The sequence below is a fragment of the Schistocerca serialis genome, chromosome 4 (assembly GCF_023864345.2).
Source record: "Schistocerca serialis cubense isolate TAMUIC-IGC-003099 chromosome 4, iqSchSeri2.2, whole genome shotgun sequence".
NCBI lineage: Eukaryota > Metazoa > Arthropoda > Insecta > Orthoptera > Acrididae > Schistocerca > Schistocerca serialis.
This window is the reverse complement of record NC_064641.1, coordinates 692800917-692823773: the sequence shown is the minus strand read 5'-3', so window position 1 is coordinate 692823773 and position 22857 is coordinate 692800917. Positions and strand designations below refer to the sequence as shown.

At 44.8% G+C, this 22857-nt stretch overlaps 1 protein-coding gene across 1 annotated transcript in view; it reads left to right on the top strand.

The window, feature by feature from the left end:
• The window catches only part of LOC126473194 (shootin-1-like), a 301192-nt gene that overhangs the window by 174721 nt on the left and 103614 nt on the right, over positions 1–22857 (top strand). The gene's annotated exons all lie outside the window — the stretch shown is intronic.

Sequence of the window (22857 nt, the reverse complement as noted above, 5' to 3'; positions counted from 1 at the left end):
CGGTCGCAGGTTCGAATCCTGCCTCGGGCATCGATGTGTGTGATGTCCTTAGATTAGTTAGGTTTAAGTAGTTCTAAGTTCTAGGGGACTGATGACCTCAGCAGTTAAGTTCCATAGTGCTCAGAGCCATTTGAACCATTTTTTTTTTTTACTAGGCCAAGCGCGAGAGGCCTGTGGAACAGTCGCCATATTAACTAATGCCGGTGCATCATCATGCGTGGAGTTCATACGAATCCTTCATCTTAAGGAACATCATTCAAATTTAGTGTTAGACATTAGCAATGTCGTAACATTGATACTTCTGCAATAGTGCGTACAGCGTATCGGGGAAACCATTGGTTCTCGGACTCGTGTTTATTTGGATTATTTGCTTGCTTTCATGTGTCCTACTTGGCCCTTTTGTTTGTACCTGAAACTATCGCCCTGTATGGAATACAAATTATTTTCAGTGGGACCATTTATAGAAGCCGGAACAAAAAAATTGGACAGGTGCTAGTATGACTCGGATATTTTTGCCTGTTATAGACACTTATACTGACAAGAGATCTACGCAGGCATACCCAGATTTTCGAGAATGTTTTAATTTCAGTAATACAAATGAGACATAAAGTCATACAGGAGACAAGCGACCATTATTATAATAGTCAGTAGTTCTCCATTCAGACTGACTGGGTCCAAATGGTAAAAGTCAAACATGAGGCAAGAAATGACTTTATTGCACATATGATGCGTTTCGGAATTTATCCATCATCCAGGAGCGATTACTGCAGGTAGGTATGGCGTTTCAAGTCGTATGCGAAAGAAACATTCGCGGGCTAGTATCTTTTAGTTACATTGACTTAGAAGTTTACATTTATTACACCGCCAAAGGCCTTTAGAACTTAGTATGTGACACAAATTTCAAGTTGATACGTCTACCCGTTCTTGAGAAAAAAAGGGGGTCTAAACAGACGGACGAACAGACATACAGTCAGATAACAAATGACAACAACTTTTCTCGTGTGATATAATTACAAATTTACAGTTCGCAAAGTTACAGTTTTAGGATGTTTTTCCTATTTGCCAAATTCCATGAGTCTAGGCCCACCGGGAACATCCTATAGGTTTCGATGAGTGAGATTGCGAGAGTGAAAATATGTGACGTAAGTTTTCGTATCTTTTGATTGCATTGACTTGTAAGCTTCAATGACTTACACAGCCAGTGGACCATGGACCTCAGTATGTGACAAATTTCAACTTGATACGTATACCCATTCCTGAGAAAAAGGGCTTTTAATAGTCGGACAGACAGACACAGGCAGACAACAAAGTGATCCTGTAAGAGCTCTGTTTTTACCGATTGAGATACGGAACCCTAAAAGGAAAAAAAAAACCTACATCATTATTTTACAAATTATTTGCGGCACCGATTCTTAGATATGGAAGAAAATACCGAGCATTCACCATAACAAGAGAACGAGAGACTGGAGGAACAGGAAGATACTTGTAAGCAGAATCACGGGACACGCCTTGAAAGATCATACTCGCAACACAAGCACAAGGCAACCGTTGGGCACCTTTGGTTTGGAGGATGGAGTAGAAGACTTTAAGCGTCACTGAGCAGAATACATTGGAAGAACAGATCATTACAATATGAAACGTCCTCTTTGAAAATTAATGAATTACTGTGTTGGTAAAGCTCTTATGTTATTTGATTTTGAAACAGCTGAGCAAAACTCAGCGTATCAGACATTTCTCTCTTTACTTATTCTGATCATCACTAAACTGACACACAATATTTTTAGCGCAACGCAATCTGACTTTCAATAATCCCTACAAAGAATGGCCCTGCCTAACAATAACCTATATATTTCATGAATCACTTACCTCACAAAAATCTTCGTTACTCGAACTACTGCAATACAGCGAGCGCCAATACTGCCAGCTAAATAAAAGATTCTAACTACTGAAGACACTAACTACTGATAGGCATAGGTAGCAAATGAAAGATTTTGATAGAGAACAAACAATGTATTTACCTTAACAGCGTTCAAAAGTTGTAATATACATATAATTTTGTGACGTCCAATTAAACAAATTTCCTTTTTCTGACGGACACAGATCGTCCGCTCAAAACTGTGGCATCTCTCTCTCTCCACATCCACCACTGCTGACGGTTCACCTCCAATTGCCCAAAGCTACGCGCTGTTCCTATCCAACTGCCCAACACTACACCAGTGAATATTCCAACAATGCCAACGAGCCACAGACTGCACATTGCACAGTCAGCGATTTTCATACAGAGCGCTACGTGGCGTTACCGACATAAAAACCTAAACAGCCTACTTACAACAAAAATGGTTCAAATGGCTCTGAGCACTATGGGACTTAATATCTGAGGTTATCAGTCCCCTAGACTTGGAACTACTTAAACCTAACTAACCTAAGGACATCACACACATCCATGCCCGAGGCAGGATTCGAACCTGCGACCGTAGCAGTAGCGCGGTTCCGGAGTGGAGCGCCTAGAACCGCTCGGCCACAAGGGCCGGCACGGATCATTACAAACTGATCAAACAAGTTCTGCAATACAAACCTCAGTGACGCAGAGCTGTACGACCACCAGAACCGCGAAGGGAAAACAGGCGTTGAGACCTGACAGCATTACTGCCTCTCCACGCGGAAGGAGCTATCAGCTGTCGACCGAGTACTGTGGCAGCTAAATCGAGCGACCTATCTTAGAGGCTGGAGGTGCTTGGAGCGTACAGTAGTTGGCAGCAGCTCTAGCTGTGACCTGCGCGGACGTGGCGTAGAGCAAGCAACACCGACTAAAAGGAAGGGCTCGGCGCTTGTTGGTGACGTCACGTCAGCTAGGCACGGCGAACGCCAGGTCTGTCGCAGGCGTACTCATAAAGGTGGTGTCTCCCTATCTGACACAGGAAAATGTGAAACTATTGGCGGTAGTTGACCAACACACATTGTTCTGAGAGATTTCTGCAATCAATTAATTGTGCAATTCATTACACTTCTTAACAAACAGTGTACTCCTGAACTAAAATTTCCACCTGTTTTAAGGATTGACATACAAAAGCAACTTCATGGTTCAGCAGCAACAGAATTCTTGCTTCTTTACCTTATTTGTAAATCTGAGGAAGTTAGGTTTGTACTGGGTTGCTTTTACAAGAAACTGTGAACATATTGGTGCTCTTCTTTAGGTGTCTTGGTTGACTATGGGGTGAGGAGCACTGAACGTTAATGAAATATCTTGCGATTGTACACGTTGGGGGAGGGGGTGGGGGACAGAAGAAGAGGCAAAAGAGAGATACTTGTTTTATCAAATAAAATTTTTTTATGATATAAAGTTTCTCCTTTCAGTTGCAAGAGGGGAATATTTATCTTTTCTAACGTGCATGTTTAAAAAAGTTTAAGCTCAGCAGTATTTTCGATGTATGAAGCTATTTTGTTTCCTGTTTAGAATTCCTTTAGTTGAAAACGACTGTAATCTAATGATTGGCAACAGTTGGCCGTTTACACATGTAAATTAGTTCACATTTCCAGTGACGATGTCAAACGAAAATAAATAAATAAATAAAAGAAACGAGTTCATTGTAAGGGGGTTGGGGTAAGTTTCGATAACAAAATGGATCAAGTAAATGTAGTTACTTGAATGTAAAAATTCCGAAGCTTGCAATGGGGCAAAGCGTCTTCTCATATTGATCTACGTTTGTTTCGACAGGATTCAGTAATACAGAACTATGATCTTCATTTGTAGCTTTACGATAGTAAGAAAATCTTTCATCTAAATAAAACTGCAGAATCCAAAACAATACCAAATATTTTGTCCAAAAATAAGAGATTTATAGTTATAAGCACGCCCAGGCGTTTCTGCCTGCAACAGACCTGGCGTTCGCCGTGCCTAGCTGACGTGACGTCACCAACAAGCGCCGAGGCCTTCCTTTGAGTCGGTGCTGCGTAGAGGCCGGCGTGCGGTGCCGGCGCGCAGTTTCCCGTTCCTTTGTTTTTATCGCCGTTCGCATTCTCAAGCGGTGTGCCGGCAGCAGCGCCCCTGTCACCTTGGCGGCGCACGCGATGCAGCTCTAGCGGCCGAAGGACGGGGCGGCTGTGCCAGCCAGCTTTGCCCAGGCTCCAGATGGTCACAGCGACGCCTCTGCAGACACCTGCGCTGCCCGAGTAGGTGGTGCTGGAGGACAAGGGCACCGCCTGCGACGTTAAAGCAGGCCGAGTTCTGCGTGTGGGCGCATTACGCACAAGGAAACCTACCCAAACCTTAGGAAGGCGCTGGACAGGCTAACGGACAAAGTTGTTTCATTATGCACTGCGTGAAAAAAATTGGTCGACCTGGAAAGTCGACGTCGGTTCTGATCCGATGACGCCTGGGAGGGAGGGGGGGGGGTAGTAGATGTGCTGATAATGGTTTCAACGTCATCTGCCAACAGGTAGTGTAGTGGTATAGCTAACAGAGCACAATCTGTGTCTGCCCTTTAATATGGTATGCTCACTGGTAGAAAGCTGTACGTTGCAAACGTGTGAAGCAGCCAACCATGCCTCGAAGACACACTCATGCTTCCTACAGCCAACTGGGCAGGTTTGAAAGAGGTCAAATTGTGGCCTTCCGAGTGACGGGACGGTCCTTTCGGAGAATTGCCACATAAGTTGGGCGTGCTGCGTCAGTTGTGCAACGATGCTGGTATCTATCAGCATTGCAGCCCAGCCAGAAATCGTGATAATCTAATATGTAAGAAACTGTCAGCCTCGATTGCAGTAAAGAAACCAACCTTTACCTAGGTTTCAGCCCAAGTAATTGAGCCTTCGGTTGCAGTTCGAATCCTGCCTCGGGCATGGATGTGTGTGATGTCCTTAGGTTAGTTAGGTTTAAGTAGTTCTAAGTTCTAGGGGACTGATGACTGAGATGTTAAGTGCCATAGTGCTCAGAGACATTTTTTTAATTGAGCCTTCTTCAGAATAGTTTCACGTGAGCTCCCGAGGCCCACCGCACGGCGTCCATGGAGACGAGGCGCTTGCCGGAACTTTGGTTAAGTCTTGGTGGTGACTTATTACCTATGTACCGCATTTTTAAAATGTGACTACGCCTAGTCAGGCCGTTTTAGTTGTATTTCTAGACCATGCCCTCGTAGACATATATTAGAATCTTCTGAAGAAGGCTCAATTACTTGCGCTGAAACCTTGTAAAGGTTGGTTTTATTACTGCAATCGAGGCTGATAGTTTCTTATGTATTAGATGCTGTTATCAGTGGTTACGTGAACATTCTCACACCCATGAACGAAGTTCTGGATGTCCACACAGCACAGACGCCCGCCAGAATCGTCATACAGTAAGCGCAGCAGTGGCAGATCGTAAAGTAACTGTAGCACAGATAAGAGGGCTTGTGAGCCCAGGCAGGTCAACACGAACTGTTGCGAACCGATTATCAGCAGTGAGACTACAGGCACACACACCGTAAGGTGGCAGCTTGAATGAATGTTACTTTCGCGCCTTACATGAGATTCTATACATCGTAACGAGTAGATGGATATGTCGCAAGGCATACTTCAGTGATAGTGAGTAGATTTGCCTATCAAAATGTAGTGCATGTAATGCAAAAAGGTATGGCACTCGATTCAACAGTATTAACACATTGAACCCAAATCCTGCATGTCAAGGAGCAAAAGATGAAAAGAAGCTGGTGGAAGAGACGCTTGAGTTTGGGACGGTCTCGAGTTACCCAGCCACGGATTGCGCACAGTGAAAGGCTTTTAACAGGGGTGACCTGAGGCGAGGGAGATGGCGAACGCACCAGGCTGTACACTGAAGGAAGCAGTTGATGGCCAAGCGTTGCCTCCGACGCAGAAATTCTTTAGAAAATTGCGTTGGGGAATTTCCAGATGGATACAAACAGGCCTGAGATGCAGTTACGAGAGTCGCGTTTCTGATCGTGTGATAGGTCCTTGGTGCTCTCGTGATGTACGTGTGTAACTTTTAGGCGTCAGAAGCGGGCACAAAATGTTCGGTTGGCTGAAATAAAATCGGAAGGAATAGAAGTGGCGAGGTTATGGCGCAGTTTGAAGGTACGCCCTTTGCGATTGGTAGGGTAATTTCCACGAGATGAAAGGAATGCTCCCCTTGGTCTAATATAGCCGTGATGCGAAGCACGAAAGAACACAGGTGGGGGATAGTTTCCTACGAAAGACAGAGTACAGAAAACTTCGGGGCCTCTCCTCTAAACCAGTGTCAAGTGTAGAACAGGGCGCATCACGATCTGTACGACGCTAAAAGAGGAATTTTGTGTGCGTTTTCTTTCTCTAAAATTCAGCTAGAAATTAGGTGAAAAGTCGTTGAGCTCCGACAGCAGAGAAACGAAGCAGCCACTTTTTTTCGTGTATATCACCATATTTTCCAGACTAGGGATTAGTGCATGTTTTCTCGCCTAAAGCGAAACATAGGGCAGTTTCATCTGATAAACTCAGTAAGGATTTGATTAGCTTTTAATAGGATTTTCTGAGGGCACTAGCAGAGGCGTAAAAATATTGGATCACCATCTTGCGTCCACTGTGAACATAAGCAACGTTGAGTAATCTTTTGCATATCTTGCCACAAAAGCTAACCGTCCTCCGTAAGACTTTAGTGTCAGCCTAAATAGTACCGAACTTAGAACCTGGAATCGGATGATTTGACATAATATTGGCCAACTCAGACAGTGCTTCACTGTCTAGATGTAAGACAAAATTTGTAAAGAACCTTCTATTGAAATTTGATATTGTTGTGTTCAATGTTATTTCTGCTAATCAGGACGTAATAAGTTATCTTGTCAATATCCTGAAATTATCATCTCACATTCTATGTAAACCAGTGTGCTTCATTGATAACACAGCACTGGCCATTAAAATTGCTACACCAAGAAGAAATGCAGATGATAAACGGGTATTCATTGGACAAATATGGTATACTAGAACTGACATGTGATTACATTTTCACACAATTTGGGTGCATAGATCCTGAGAAATCAGTGCCCAGAACAATCACCTCTGGCTGTAATAACGGCCTTGATACGCCTGGGCATTGAGTCAAACAGAGCTTGGATGGCTACGTGTGCAGGTACAGCTGCCCATGCAGCTTCAACACGATACCACAATTCATCAAGAGTAGTGACTGGCGTATTGTGACGAGCCAGTTGCTCGGTCACCATTGACCAGACGTTTTCAATTGGTGAGAGATCTGGAGAATGTGCTGGCCAGGGCAGCAGTCGAACGTTTTCTGTATCCAGAAAGGTCCTTACAGGACCTGCAACATGCGGTCGTGCATTATCCTGCTGAAATGTAGGGTTTCGCAGGGATCGAATGAAGGGTAAAGCCACGGGTCGTAACACAACTGAAATATAACGTCCACTGTTCGAAGTGCCGTCAATGCGAACAAGAGGTGACCGAGACGTGTAACCAATGGCACCCCATACCATCACGCCGGGTGATACGCCAGTATGGCGATGACGAATACACGCTTCCAATGTGCGTTCACCGCGATGTCGGCAAACACGGATGCGACCATCATGATGGTGTAAACAGAACCTGGATTCATCCGAAAAAATGACGTTTTGCCATTCGTGCACACAGGATCGTCGTCGAGTAAACCATCGCAGGCGCTCCTGTCTGTGATGCAGCGTCAAGGGTAACCGCAGCCATGGTCTCCGATCTGATAGTCCATGCTGCTGCAAACGTCATCGAACTGTTTGTGCAGATGTTTGTTGTCTTGCAAACGTCCCCATCTGTTGACTCAGGGATCGAGACGCGGCTGCACGATCCGTTACAGCCATGCGGATGAGATGCCTGTCATCTCGACTGCTAGTGATACGAGGCCGTTGGGAGCCAGCACGGCGTTCCGTATTACCCTCCTGAACCCACCGATTCCATATTTTGCTAACAGTCATTGGATCTCGACCAACGCGAGCAGCAATGTCGCGATACGATAAACCGCAATCGCGATAGGCTACAATCCGACCTTTATCAAAGTCGGAAACGTGATGGTACGCATTTCTCCTCCTTACACGAGGCATCACAACAAATTTCACCAGGCAACGCCGATCAACTGCTGTTTGTGTATGAGAAATCGGTTGGAAACTTTCCTGATGTCAGCACGTTGTAGGTGTCGCCACCGGCGCCAAACTTGTGTGAATGCTCTGAAAAGCTAATAATTTGCATATCACAGCATCTTCTTCCTGTCGGTTAAATTTCGCGTCTGTAGCACGTCATCTTCGTGGTTGAGCAGTTTTAATGGCCAGTAGTGTAATAAAAAAAAAGACCAATTTTCTACAGATAAGCACCGATGTGCTCTGTCGTAGAATAAGGATCCACTCCTACCCCATTAATTTATTCTAGTGACGCTAACGCACTCGCTGGGTGTTTTTGCTGATGTCTGACAAATTTAAAAATGAGTGGAGTGTCAGAACACCTCAAGCCCATCTTCCGCTCACGCCACAGCATCGACATGCCTGGCTCGACCGGTGTCGTCAGAGGATCAGTTGGAAGATGGAAAGGCGCCCTTTGGTCTTCTGCGAAGAAAGCAGAGTCTGTATCCACGTAAGTGACGGTTGTCTGCGCGTACAACGTAGACGTGGTGAGTGCTGTCTCTCAGACGGCATTCGTCCAAGAGACACTGGTCTCGCCCCAGGGTGCGATAAGCTACAACTCTCGTTCGCCTTTGGTGTTTCCGGAGGGGACATTAACCAGCATTCGGTACATGCAGAATGTGGTTAGACTCGTTCTTTTGCCGTTCTTGCGGCAGAAAGGTGATGTGTTGCTCCAACAGGATAATGCTCGCCCACGCACTGCCAGTCGAACTCAACGTGCTCTGCAAGACATGCAGCAGCTCAACTGGCCAGCACGATCTCCGGACTTTCCTCCAATCGAGCACGTGTGGGATGTGATGGGACAAGAAGTGACTTGTGTGACTCGTCAGTCAACCACTCTTACAGAACTACGTGAACAGGTCGAGCAGGCGTGGCATAACTTATATCCTAAATAAGCAAAACGTGCAAGGCACAGGTCTGTAAACTGGATGTGTTACAAACGATTTTCAATACAAAACTCAGTTCCGTCAGTGGTGTGTACTTGAGGTACGTTAATGAAATGTTGTGTCAGTCAGACCGATTATCTGTCTGAAAAACCGAGGAGGCTTCAATCCGTTGTACCTCTTGCTGTCTGCAAGAGGCTGTGCGTCCGTCACGACGGTGTACCATCGAAGTAGGATATTATATTGTGCTTGAGCACTAGAACCACACATATTGTCACCGTTGGCCTGGAATAGTAGGTTCTGTACTAAATCCAGCACGATCACCGAACCTAACTCCTACATTGTTGTTGATTTAAGATCAAAAAGGGTCGTTGGTGTATGAAACGACTGCAGAAATTGAAGAATCGGTTGGTAGGGTCCTCAGCTGTGTGTCTCGCTTTAAAATAGACAAAGGGATATTTTAGAAAGTGCCGCAAATTTTTGTACTCCACTGTAATACTTGCATTGAGATTGGCAGTTGTCACTTTTGACTGCTACTACGAGACTGATATGCCGCTGCAAGATGTAACCTGTTTGTTAGTAACAACCTAAATATTCATGTACGACCATTAGTAGCTCATCTCAAAGCACTCATTGTGGGATTAGAGATCTCTTTGGTGGCCGCGCTGTCTAGGGCGCCTTGTCATGGTCACGGGCCGTGCGCCCCCCCCCCCCCCTTCGGCCCTCGGAGGTTCTTCCTCGGGCATGGATGTGTGTGTTGTCCTTAGTATAAGTTAGTTCAAGTTAGATTAAGTAGTATGTAAGCTTAGGGACCGATGACCTCAGCAGTTTGGTCCCATAAGACCTCACCACAAATTTCCAATCTCTATGGTTTTGATCCTGAAGGTCTGGTACACCCAGCATAGAAGACAGTGTGAAAGTAGACTCACTGGAACGCCGTGCGCCATTCCACTAGTCAGTCACAGGTTCAGTGCTCGCAGTACTATTTAAGAATCGCCAAGCGTATCGAGCACTGATCATAAGAAATTTGCCGCTTCCATTTCCCGTTTCCGTTGCAGTACTTTCGCTGAGAAAGCTTTATGGTGACGGCTGTCAAGCTCAATATCCTTCATATTAGAAGCAATCATGATTTGTAATGCTCTTCTGTAACAGATCATATAATAAATTAAGTGGAAAAAAACTGAAATTTTCGGACTTCGAGCTACTCAGGGCATACAGAATAACAACCTGTAAAGATTCCACTGCTCGTCCCGCCTGGGGCATTTGTTCTAAATGTAACTGTGTTTCTCTTTTGAATACATTGGGATTTCAATCATGATCTACGTTGGTATCGAAGTTCATGTGAAATACAGACTAAATAATTTTAAAAAAGGGAGAAAATCACTTCTGACAAGTAAATACATTGTACGAAGAGCTTGAAAATGGCAGAAATTGCATTACTTAAGTGAAGACTACTAGTTGATCAGGTAACTAACAGCCCACTTAACAATAGCAATAATAAGGCAGGGGAATACCTTGCAGCGTCTTTTGGTACTAAGTCATTGTTGCTCGAATTTTAAATGAAAACAGGCAAAAGAAACAGCAAGTGCCGAACTGGGACTCCAAAGCGATTCGATTCCCAGCTGATCAAAATAAATAAACAAGTAAATAAATAAAAGAAAGATTAGAGTTAACGGATTACGAACAGATGGGGAAGGAAATCCGCCATGAGCTTTTCAAAGGAACCGTCCAAGCATTTGGCTGGTGTTATCTGGAGAAGCCTCCGAAAACCTAAATCTGGGTGACCGGGCGAGGATTTGAACCGCCGCCCTCGCGAATGCGACTCCAGTGTGCTAACTACTGTGCCACCTCGCTCGGTCAGCTTGTCCAGGGATTCTATTTTTTCCCTTTTTCTTAAACAATTCAGTGACAAAAAGTCACTCTGAGTATTGTGTAATGGAAAGACAACATGAAGTATCTGATGAAGTACATCGATGAGAAAAAAAATTTGTTTCTTGTAACAATGACGCCATTAATCTTGGGTAGCAACGATTCTCCTTTGGTATTGTGCCGTGCTTCTATTTGAGGTCAATGGTTTCCGAAATCAGCTGTAGCAGGTAGATGCTTCTCCACCTGCTTTACGAAGTCGTCTTCTGGACTCTGTAGACTGTACAAATCAGTGGTATAAGCCTATTAATAGAGACCGTTACAGGTGTTTGCCACAGACACTGCACAGACACCGACCAGTCAGGCGACATTTGTCTCGTTAAGCAGGACCATTCGGGTGGCGAGCACGTAGGCTGCGGGGCCAGAATTCATCGCTTAGAACGGCGAGTCGTCCTTGCCGGGTGAAGGTCTTTGCAGTCCATACACGAGGGCTGTATCCGCGGCACGGGAAACACAGCCACGTTGACACGAATCCAGTTTTAATACAGCCCACGTGAAACTGCACACACCCCTCAACAGTATATTACTACAGTGCAACAAATACAATATTTGAACAAACGTATAACACTTTTGCGTTTGAGAGATATTGATATTATCTTTCCCCGATCTCAAAAACAATTAAGACTACTCGCAGCAAACAAGACACGGAAACTGATGTAATTACATTCTGATTTTAACTCTGAAAGCTTTGCGTAATTAGCCCTTTTCTATCTCATAAACTACAAGAAAGAATAGGACGGAAGTCGGTAGATGTGACGTACATGTAAAGGCAAATAAATGATTACAGTTTTAGAAGAATCTGATGATTTATTCGTGAGAAAGACCTTCACAAATTGAGCAAGTCAGTAAAACGTTGGTCCATCTCTGGCCCTTAAGCAAGCAATTATTCGACTTGACATTGATTGATAATCTGCCAGGAAGTTTCAAAATCAGCGCACACTTCGCTGCAGAGTGAAAATTTCATTCTGGGAAGAAAGATATTTCTGAGTTATAGGAGCGGAACGGAAACTGGTCATGTACAAGTACAGAGAAAAAATTGATTACAATTTCAGACAAATTGGATGATTTATTGAAGGGAAAGAGTTTCACAAATTGAGCAAGTCAATAACGCATTTATTCACCCCTGGCCGCTATGCCAGCATTATTCGGCTTCAATTGACTGATGGAGCTGTTGGATGCCCTCCTGAGGGATGTTGTGCCAAATACTGTCCAGTTGGCGCGTTAGATCGTTAAAATCCCGAAATGATTGGAGAGCCCTGTCCATAATGCCCCAGAAGTTCTCAACTGGGGAGTTATCCGGCGATCTTGCTGGCAAATGTAGGGTTTGAGAAGCACGAAGACAAGCAGTAGCTCTCGCCGTTTGCGGGTGGACACTTTCTTGGTGAAATGTAATCCCAGGGTGGCTTGCCATGGAGGGCAACAAAGCGGGACGTAGAATATCGTCGACGTACCGCTGTGCTGAAAGAGTGCCGTGGACGACAATGGGGTCCTGCTGCGAAATGACATGGCACCCTAGGTCATATCTCGTGGTTGACGAGCCTTATGGCGTGTGACAGTCAGGTTGGTACCTGACCGCTGTCCAGAGCACTCCAGACTTGTCTTCATCCTGGAATCTCATTGACTGGAGTGCTGTTGTCTTCAGTGATGAGGCCGGCTTGGAACTGAACCCCGATGACCAGTGAAGACGTGTGTGGAGACGCCCCAGGCAGCGGTGGGATGCCAACCTTATTGTCGCCCGCTCGCCCGCCTTACGGTCCGACAATCAGGAGTGGTGGTCTGGAGTGCCATTTCTTTTCACGGGAGGACCACTGTGATCGTAATCCGCAAGCCCTTACAGCACAGAGGTACGTCGACTATAATCTACGCTCCGTTTTGTCGTCCTTCATGATAAGCCATCCTGGGCTTACATTTCAGCAGGATATTGCCCGCCCGCACATGGTCAGAGTTTCTACTGCTTGTCTTTCTGCTTGCCAAACCCTACCTCCGCCAGCAAGGATGCCGAATCTCTCCCCAACTGAGAACGTTTGGAGCGTTATCGGCGGGGCCCTCAAACTACATCGGAATTTTGAGATCTAATGCGCCAATTCGACAGAATTTGGCACGATATCCCACAGGAGGACATCCAACAGCTCCATCAGTCAGTTGAAGCCGAATAACTGCTGGCATAGGGGCCAGGGGTGAATAAATAAGTTATTGACTTGCTCAATTTGTGAAACTCTTTCCCTTCAATAAATCATCCAATTTGTCTGAAATTGTAATCAATTTTTTCTCTGTCATGTACATGACCAGTTTCTATTCCGCTCCTATAACTCAGAAATATCTTTCTTTCCAGAATGAAATTTTCACTCTGCAGCGAAGTGTGCGCTGATTTTGAAACTTCCTGGCAGATTAAAACTGTGTGCCGGACCGAGACTCGAACTCGGGACTTTTGCCTTTAGCGGGCAAGTGCTCTACCAAGTGAGCTACCCAGGCACGACTCACGACCCGTCCTCACAATTTTTCTTCCGCCAGTACCTCCTCTCCTACCTTCCAAACTTCACAGAAGTTCTGCGAAACTTGACGAAGTAGCGCTACTGGAAGAAAGGATATTGCGGAGACATGGCTTAGCCACAGCCTGGGGGATGTTTCCAGAATGAAATTTTCACTCTGCAGCGGAGTGTGCGCTGATTTTGAAACTTCCTGGCAGTTCTGCAACTTTCACAGGATAACTTCTGTGAAGTTTGGAGGGTAGGAGACGAGACACTGGCGGAAGTAAAATTGTGAGGACGGGTCGTGAGTCGTGCTTGGGTAGCTCACTTGGTAGAACACTTGCCCGCGAAAGGCAAAGGTCCCGAGTTCGAGTCTCGGTCCGGCACACAGTTTTAATCTGCCAGGAAGTTTCAGTATCTTTCTTTGTCATTAGTTCTGCGCGACTTGAAAAGAGCGGAGTCACTTCTATTTACAAAGAGAATAAAACATCGATTACACAGAACTGCAGACGAAAATCGCAGCAGTTTCGAGTGCACTGGCGAGATAGGCCCGCCATATGTCACGTAAGCGTAAGTTAAATGTGTTACGATTTGCTGGCCCACCCATCCCACACCGATAACTTGACAAATCATATAACGTGGGCCACCCGATAATGAAGTGGTAGTCTTTGAAACTAGTCGTGCTACTAAAATATCTCTTACAACTGAAGTAGTTTTCCGAATCTTTTCAATATGATCCTCAGCTGCGGTTGTTCACCAAATCAGACTTCATGTGGACGTCATATTATTTCATTATTTAAAAGAATGTCGCGGGACGAACACTTAAAATCAGTATTTGGGAAAAGGTTGGAAGACTTAGAATTTCTGATAGAGTTCTGTAAAGGAAATAACTTACCAAGACGCTAGTGCAGCCAATTTTAAGAGGCTTTTTCAAGCGTTTGGAGTCCTTATCAATTCAGAGACTTGCGACAGTTTATACGAAAGTGTAATTGAGGTACTCGGGAAACCTGAGTGGGACTCTTTTGAAGAAATGAAATGTCGTTCTCGCGAAATGCTGTTGGATACATTTCGAGTGCTTGTTTCGGAGCAAGACTGCGACCTCTCCGCTGCCATCATCGTGTATTTTGCTTAGGGACCATGACAGTAGGATAAGGAATGTTAGGGTGCATACTGAGACACAAGGACAGTGATTTTCTCATGCTCAGTATTTAATGGAATAGGACATGACATTGCGAATACGGCACTAAGTTCTGTCAGCCACGCTCTAATGCTTTACGAGGTAGCGTGCATACACTGGTGATGCAAGAAATTGTGACCCGGCCACATGACGCGACAATGAAATGAAATGTCGTGTGGCTAGGGCCTCCCGTCGGGTAGACCGTTCGCCTGGTGCAGGTCTTTCGATTTGACGCCACTTCGGCGACCTGCGTGTCGATGGGGATGAAATGATGATGATTAGGACAAGACAACACCCAGTCCCTGAGCGGAGAAAATCTCCGACCCAGCCGGGAATCGAACCCGGGCCCTTTGTATTGACAGTCTGTCACGCTGACCACTTTTTTTTTTATTCACTAGAAACAGTAAAAAAAAATGACTACAATGAAATGACATAAATAAGGTGACAGATAATTGCAGTCATGAATTACAGCATTCAAAAAATGAGTCTTTAGTAGTAGCACAATTTAGCACCTTCACTGTCACCTTCAACTGGTGGCAGTTCAGTACGCACATTTTCTTCTTCTGCAGCCGGTTCCTCATCATCATTTCCCAGACCCAAATTAATCATTCATTAAATCCTTGATATGTGTTCTTTCCTGGGTAAATTACATGGACAGAAGAGAAGTCCCGAACAGCGACATCGCAAAATATTTCACTGCCTTGTTATTTTTGTCAGTTCCAGCCTTCTAAACGCATCTATAGGGAGTTCAAGATCTTCCTTTATATCAGACACCAAATGTTTCTCGCCATATTCTTGTATCTGCTGTACTGCTGATTTATTTTTCATGTGTGACTTGCAGGTGAGGTTAGGGTCGGGAACGTGACCCAATCCATTCCCTCTCTACTAGGAATCCAGTTCCTAACCTATACCCATTCGGTTGAAGACAATTCGGAGCATGGTACCATATTTCTTATTGTGATTCTGATATTTGAGTATTTTCTCGAATTCATTTTCCATATACATCTTGTATTCAATATGTTCATCGCTCCCAATATTGTTAAAAACATAACTTGTATATTTGCCCATTAACCAAATCACTGCGTTATTTTTTGCCTGAGGGTAGTAACTTTCCTCTGGTCTGAAGAAAATGTTAGTCGGTACATTGTTTGCTGAAGTTCTTGTTATTTGAGCAATTTTCTCCCTGGTCCACCTCCAATTGATAATCCGATCTCCACAAGTGTAACGATGAGGGACACTATCAACGAGGTTGCATTTGCTGCAGAGGTTTGTGTCACTTAAACCGACGGCAAAGAGGCGCTCATTAGTGCTGATGATGTTATTGACTACCTTGTACCACGCTGTTCTCACGTCAGACGAAAGAACATCAATACTGATGTTTTTCCAGACCAGCTACCGGGGGCGGACTATGACGCGACAAGGAAAGTGTATAGTGGAGCAGAGACCTATGGGGAAATACACTGAGCCGAGAAAAGTCATGGGATAGCGAGATGTACATATACAGATGGCGGTAGTATCGGGTACACAAGGTTTATCACGTCAGTGCATTGGCGGAGCTGTTATTTGTACTCAAGTGGTGCGTGTGAACAGGTTTCCGACGTGATTATGGTCGTACCACGGGAATGAATAGACTTTGAACGCGGTATGGTAGCTAGACGCATCTGACACTCGTTCCGGAAATCTTCAGGAGCGGCAAAATTTGTCGTTATGGGCTATGGCAGCCGGCGACCAACGCGAGTGCCTTTGCTAATAGCACGACATCGCCTGCAGCGCCTCTCCTGTGCTTGTGACCATATCGGTTGGACCCTAGACGGCTGGAAAACCGTGGCCTGGTCAGATGGGTCCCGATTTCAGTTGGTAAGAGCTGATGGTAGGGTCCAAGTGTGGTGCAGACCCCACGAAGCCATGGTTCCATGTTGTCAACAAGGCACTGTGCAAGCTGGTGGTGGCTGCATAATGATGTAGGCTGCGCTTACATGGAATGGACTGGGTCCTCTGGTCCAACTGAACCGAGCACTGACTGGAAATGGTTATGTTCGGCTACTTCATTTGCAGCCGCTAATGGAGTTCGCGTTCCCAAACAATGATGGAATTTTTATAGGTGTCAATGCACCGTAACACCGGGACACCGTTATTCACGATTGGTTTGGAGAATTCGCGCGTATGACTTGGCCACCCAGATCGCCTGACGTGTATTCTATCGAACATTTATGGGAGAATCCCGCACGGCAACACTTTCGCAGTTATGGACGGCTGTAGAGGCAACATGGCTCAATGTTTCTGGAGGGACTTCCAACGACTTGTTGAGTCCTTTCCACGTCGAGTTGTTGCACTATGCTGGGAAAAAGGAGGTCGGACACGATATTAGGAAGTATCCCAAGTCTTCCGTCACCTCAGTGGTTCAAAATGGCTCTGAGCACTATGCGACTTAACTTCTGAGGTCATCAGTCGCCTAGAACTTAGAACTAATTAAACCTAACTAACCTAAGGACATCACACACATCCATGCCCGAGGCAGGATTCGAACCTGCGACCGTAGCGATCGCTCGGCTCCAGACTGCACCGCCTAGAACCGCACGGCCACTCCGGTCACCCTCACCTTAGTGTAACCAGCGACAATACTGGCCGCAAATGCAGTAATCACATTAACATAAGTGACTTTGACAAAGGGCAGATTGTTATGCTCCGGCACCTTGGAAAAAGCGAAGTTTGTCGGATGTTCGCGTGCGAAGTTCGTGAGCACTTACATAAAGTGGTTGAAATACAGTGAAAACACGAATAGGAGACAAGATGTCTGACGTCCACGCTTGATTACAGAACGCTGAAGTCGGAGCCTTGCCCGCTATGTAAAAAAGGATAGCCGGCAACCTGTAGCAGATTTGACTACAGAGTACAATGGTCGTGCAGGCACACGCATTTCGGAGCCCACCGTTCAGTGAAAATTCTTAAGCGTAGGACTCTTCCCGTGTTGACCCAACGACATCGTCAATCTCTATTGCAATGGGCAAAATTGGACTGTAGATCAATAGACATCTGGTCGGATGGATCATGTGTATTGTTAGACCAGGTCGAAGGTGACGTTCAAATACACCTCCACCCAGGCATTTACCTGGGCTCCCAGGGGATCTGTGATAGTGATCGAAGGCACAGTGACAGCTGTGGACTAAATGAACGTTACTGTGGACTACATGCGTCCCTTCGCACTTGATGTCTTCCCCGAGGGCGATGGCATCTTTCTGCAGAATATGAGTCCGTGTTGCAAGACCAGGACTGTGCTGCAGTAGTTTGAGGAGCATGATAGTTGTTGCCTTGGTCACCAAATTCGCTTGGTCTGAACACCAGCTCCGCGTCTACAAACCCCAGCCAGTAATGTATGGGATTGGCGTGACCTGGGCGTACACATCTGGTGTTATGTACCACCGGCAACGTATCAAGGACTTGTCGAATCTATATCACACAGAAGCTCTGTTTAATTGCGTTCCAAAAGTGGGTCAACCTGCCATTAACCAGGTGGGCTTAATTTTTTGCCTTATCAGTGTTTGTACTTCTAGATGTACTCTAGGTACGGCTTTGAGGCACAGAGCTAAATTCAAAAAGACCTAATTTATGAAAGTGTTAACAATAGCGGTTTTAATGGTAGTCTATCACACACAGCTCTCGACTCAATGTCCGTCTCTGAGATATTGCTGGTGGACTCTTGCTGGTCATCTCTAGTTAAGTCCGACAGTTTTGACCCCGATTTGCAGCTGATACATATTCATAGTAGCGGCGATCCCTGGAAGGAGAGAACGTACCCTCAACAATGCAAAAAGGAAGAAAGATCGGTTTCAGTGTCCCGTCAACATTAAGGTCATTAGAGTCGGAGCACATGCTCGGATTGCGTCAAGGATGGAGAAGAAAATCGGCCGAGCCCTTTCAAAGGAACCATCCCGGATTTGCCTGGAGCGATTCAGGGAAATCACAGAAAAACCAAATAGGGATGGCCGGACGCGGGTTTGAGCAGTCGTGCTCCCGAATGCGAGCTCAAGAAGTGCTGGGGATATGGGGATGGACAGTTTCTGAGCCACACTCTATGTAATAGTGTCCTAAGTTTAAATTCAAAAATCTTCTAAGTGTCACTGGAATGACGGTACATGCCCCGTTAATGATGATCCATTTGTCGCATGAAGACATTAAGTTCTTATGTACTCTTGGTGCATTTCGATAGGAGCAGGATATGTGCGGTCACCAGATTACAAACACACTTCCTTTCTCTCTTCAAGGGGTTAACAACATAAAAAGTGGACCTACCCTCTACAAAGTGCAATTCGTCTTCTGCGCTGAACATTTACGTTTAAAGACACCGGATACAGAAGCCTAAGTTGTGACGTCAACCTTAAAGGCTTGGTCCAGGCCGAGAATCAAATCAGACAATAATGATCACATCTTGCATGTGGCTTATTTGCCGACCTACATGAACTCCTCGAGAACATACTCCCACCCCCCACATCGTAATTGTACAGGAATTACGGTAAAGATAACGCTTTCTCGCTTTGTACTGTCAGCGCGCCATCATTTAGGTCGGAAAACCAGATGTTTTGTTCTACATAGGATAACCAATTTTTCAATTTTTAATGTTAGTGATACGATATTCTGATAGCTTGCCAAATTTGTGCTGTAGGTGAAGCGTTTTCTTTGGGAAGTAACGGTATACTACGTAACATGAACTACTGAAATATGACCCCAACTTGACGCTGACTGATAAGTTGACACTTGCTGGGGGGGGGGGGGGACTGTGAAATGGAAGAGCAAGGACGCTCTGAGACATGCTTTATCTGAATGAAACACGCGTTCGCCCTCTCTCTCCCCACTTTTTTACACACACACACACACACACACACACCACAACTCTGTCTCCTCTCTCTCCGCCTCCCCCCCCCCCCCTCTCCCCAGTTCCGTTGCGTTTAGCATTCGCTTCTTAAAGGCCGCATCTCTGCAGACACGGCTGTATGTCAGTGTCTTGCTGCTAGCACAAATGCTCTGCAAGTCCCATTAGGTCGCCGCGAGAGCACAGCCGTACTGGCCACTATTAAGACGTCTCAGTTATCATAGACTACGCTACTTGTTCTCTATCAAGCGCGGCGGTTAAGACACTGGATGTTCATTCAGATAGAGCGGAGTTTCAGTCGCCGTTGGCTGTCTTCAGTAAGGTTTTCCACTGTTGCTCAGTAATCAGTACAGACAAAATTTCTTGAAGGATACTTAAAAAACGTCGACGATTCGCTCCTGTCGCCATCCTTGTCCAATGGAACCAGTGCTCTGAATGACGTTTTAATAATTTTATTATAAGGTTTGAAAGCCGAAAACAATAGCAAAAACCAATATTTCTTTCTATCTTGATCGTTGTAACAAAAACATACTTTCTCCCGTGAGCCTTCGACTAATCAATATTTGTGTACAATAACATGGATGATACCTATATTCAATGAGTTTACTTGGACTGTAAAAGAAACAATACAGCGGTTGGCTGAAAAACTAATGCCAGGCATTTTCGTTTGTGTCTTGACAAAGATGCAACTCCCAACGCTTCAATGTTTCAAAAGTGATTTTCCTCCAGCACATGCACTGGCTTTCCCATTGTTCTCAAAAATAGCGGAACTTCACCTAACTTCCTGAGTAGCATTCGTTCAAAAATGGTTCAGATGGCTCTGAGTACTATGGGACTTAGCTGCTGAGGTCATCAGTCCCCTAGAACTTAGAACTACTTAAACCTAACTAACCTAAGGACATCACACACATCCATGCCGGAGGCAGGATTCGAACCTGCGACCGTAGCTAGCATTCGTTACTGAAACTTCATTCGACGACTTTGACTGAATTTCTTGCTGATGGTAATAAAAATGGCGAAGATCCAGATAAACTCATATGTTCTTTAAGGGAAATCTCGCTATGAATACGAAATTTTAAGAGCGACAGTCAGCGTATCATGTCAAATAACAATGGGAAATGCGCATAGGAAGTAAAGCTAGAAATTGCGCCTTTGTGCGTAGAACAATGGTAATTTAACTGTAAGATCAAATCAGTTACAATGATAATAACTTTGCTGTAGGTAAGTATGCACATTAGTCTACAGCAAGTTATTTTTTATTGTAACTCAGCTGATCTTTGTTCGCATTGAATATAATATTTCTGTCTCCGTTGTATGTGTCTATGTGCGTGTGTGGAAGAAGATATCGGCTGCTCGCTGGTACGTGAACGAGGTACATTAGAAAGACACTAAACTGAACTTAGGAATCCTAGCAATAATGAGAAAGTCGTTCCATTCGGGTTGTACGCCAGACTGAATATCCAAACCAAAATTAAATTGTGGGATAAATAGAGGGAACTGTGTAACAAAGGTTACCTATTCGACACAGATGACAAAACTTTAAAATACGATATTCTTTTTCGAGAAATATGAAGCTGTTTTTGATCTGAAGCTGATTTTGGCCAAATCGATATGAGAATTCACGGTCATGTAGACCAAAAAGTGACGAAAGCGTTTAAAATTGGATTAGACCCATTGGAGGCACGTCAGCATCATTATAGAACACAGGTAGTTAGTTTTTACATTTACTGGCAGTCCAGAACAAATTTGCTTTAGTTGTGGAAGGACTAATGTTTCCTCAAATTAAAGAAAAACTTAGAGGTAAACGTCCGGTTCGCATCGAGCTGATTAGAAATAATATGTACTTTACTCTGTAGTCGCACAGCTATCTTGTCTAATGAATTAAACTACCGGTTTCCTGGATTATGTACCAACACCATTCTATGCCTTGGCAGGCAATCGTTAGATTCGGTTACCCGAGTAGCTTCACCACTTGCCTGATGATGGTACTTGGTAGTGAAACCAATAGTCATTAGACAAAATAAACGTGCAAGTGCAGGCCAACTGGGAATATGTAATGTGAGATGGTTACAGATGGAGAACAAATCCACTTGGGCATGGATGGAGAGTGAAGTCGACTGTGCCCTTGTAGTAGGAAACGTCCTGATATTAACCTGAAGAGAAACCACGAAAAAACTTGAATCACGTTGGCCGACGAGGATATGAAAACCGTTCTTTCGAATAAGAGTACGAATCACTGCGCCACAACACCCAGTCCCACATCTGAGGCATGGGGAAATCCGTAATCGTAATTCTTTTACCGTTTCAAACATGCTTAACCAGAAAAAGTTGCTATAAACAGGTAACGAGTGAAGCGCACAGTGTCCTCACTACAGTTTACATCTTGTGCATTCAAATTTCTACCTCTTCCAGCATGTTACAAGCGCGTTGCATCGAAGTCGTTACGAAGATAAAAGTGGTGTAACTGACACAGTGATATTTTAGAAAGTGCGAAGGCTGAGACTGAGAAAGATGTCTCAAGGAAAAACAGCTCACTCTGATGTTGTTTTGCTGCATATATTGACAACAAATTATGCAGTGTTGCGTAAAAGTATTCTCGGAATAGAATGTGCGGTGCTACATTTTGAATGTTCACCTTACATTACCCCTTACTGCATAATACAACCTCAGCTTTCAGCATTAGTGGAAAACGCTGTTCCACAAACATCAGGTAATCTCTTGGGAATGAAACCCTGCTTTTGCTTCTACTCAGAAATCAGTTTGCAGCTTTTCTCACCGCAGCAGCTCTGGGACTGTCCCAGGAGAAGACAATACACACAACCAGACGTGCGTTCCCATCTTAATAAAGACTAGTCACTGGCTTTCTTAAAGGCTCTCTTGAAGATCTGGAGGATTTTACTGCAATATTTCGTCGTTGCCGCTTCAGCGAAGAGCGGCACCTATTGAAAGTGAACACTGAACACAGCTTCGGACGCAATTTAGAAACAAGTTACTTGTGCAGAGCACTGTAAGAGGCAATGAGGAAAAGCGCAGTCTTGTGGTGGGAATAGGAAACGCGTACTGATCGTAAGAAAGTCACTGAACTCATAAGAACTGTATTAGGCTAGATCAAAGATTACTCTGTTATTTCCAGCATCGTACTGGTTAATTAACATTGCAGACGTGCCATATACAACGTGCACAAGAATGGAAGACGGAGAGAGAATTGGTGGGATAGAAAAGGCGGCAAGGCAAAAATTCTCCTCTACTTCAACCGGTATATTGAAGAAGCAACGAACGAATTCTGCTATCTTGCAAGCGAAATAATGCGTGATGGATGAGGTTACGAAAACATAAGGAACTCGTTAGTACGGGCAAAGATGACCACAAGACGGCTACTATCAAACGTAAGCCTTAATTTTAGAAAGTAATTTTCGAG